Source organism: Aplysia californica, unplaced genomic scaffold, assembly GCF_000002075.1.
Source record: "Aplysia californica isolate F4 #8 unplaced genomic scaffold, AplCal3.0 scaffold00259, whole genome shotgun sequence".
Taxonomy (NCBI): domain Eukaryota; kingdom Metazoa; phylum Mollusca; class Gastropoda; order Aplysiida; family Aplysiidae; genus Aplysia; species Aplysia californica.
Genome location: NW_004797529.1, coordinates 64,237 through 65,878, shown reverse-complemented (window position 1 = coordinate 65,878; position 1,642 = coordinate 64,237).

Below are 1,642 nucleotides of genomic sequence, written 5' to 3'. Positions count from 1 at the left end.
AGAGTGAGAGATAGAGAGAGAGAGAGAGAGAGAGATAGAGAGAGAGAGAGAGAGAGAGAGAGAGAGAGAGAGAGAGTATCATGTATGTATGTCTGTATGTGTGTGTGTTAATTTGTTTTACACAATTTATTGTTTTCTTGGGGTGGGGGAGTGATAATTGTGAGTGATTCAAACTCATTATCATAAAGTGCCATAACGGTATTCGAAATAAACATCGGCGATCATGGTCCGCCATTCACTTCTTTACTGGGACGCACTCAAAAATTAATTATCATGGTCTTTTTCTTGTTACCCAGATGCTATGTGTATATATATTATTATTTGCGATAACTGTAACAACCAGGAGGAGACAACGAGGAAGAAGAGTTACGTTGCAGTTGTAATTTACATCGAGTCTACACGAATTCACAAGGAGGCAGGCAGACAGACTATAACATTTACATGTAGAGTGAATCTGATAATCTGCTTGTGCAGACATACTGCAGAATCCAAACACTCGTCAGTGCTACCATAAGATCTGAACGTTTAAATTCCAGACAAAAAAATAATTACAATATTAAACAGAAACTGCTCAAAATAATAAATTAACTACTATAAATAGCGTTAAAAATATTTTTATTACCGAGAAATCGTGATACTAGAGGGTAATGTATAGACCCCATGCATTTACGAGTGCCGTAAAACTCTTACCAAATTGAATAGAAAACCCCCCCCAGTTAAAACAATTACGTCATAGTTATCGTTCCTTTGTAGGAGATATAGTTATAATATAGCTTCAAAAAGTATTCATTTTTTAGAGGAGTTGTTTATCAGGCTGGGAAAAATGAAATGAAAGAACAAAAGGAAATCGATGATGGTCATTCAGAAGCTGGTCAGATGGCAGCTGGAGGAGGAACATGACCAATGATCCTCTTCCTACATTCTGAATCACAAACTGACCCATTGTCGGGCCTAAGGAGATAATTAATAGTTTGAGTACTGCAAACTGCTGAAGAACATCACTGATAGCCTATAGCTTACAAGTACATGTCCTTCTAATTGCTTTATTTATATTATAATATAATCCAAAATGACTCGTATGATAAGGCCCTAAGCTGTAAGAGCAAACCTTAAGTTACAGGAAGTTTAAGTGTCGACTCTAGCATGCACTTTCTGGCCGCCTAAACAACCCCCAACTCCCCTCCAACAAACAAACAACAACAACAACGACAACAACAACAACATGATCTCCATCAACATCATCCTCAAATTCAGCCATTACAACTGCCTTCATCATCACCTCAACCATCAACACCCCCCCCCTCATCATCATCATCATCATCATCATCCTCATCCCAACCACCACCATCATAATCATCATCATTGTTTGGTAAGCAGGGTAGGAAGGGGAGTCTTGTTTTAATTTTAAACAAAAATGAAATAACAATATAAAATGTTTAAATTTGTTTAATAGCTCAACGTTTCGCCCCGTGGGATTCCTCAGGAGCAGGAGCAACTGAGAGAAAAACTAAATGAGCGCTGTATACTAACAGGGAAATGGGCCTAACAAAGGGGGTCTTAGGCAGAGCTGGTAGTAACGGAGTACAAGTACTCCGGTACTTGTACTTACGTTACAATTTTCGGTACTTTTACTGTACTCCGG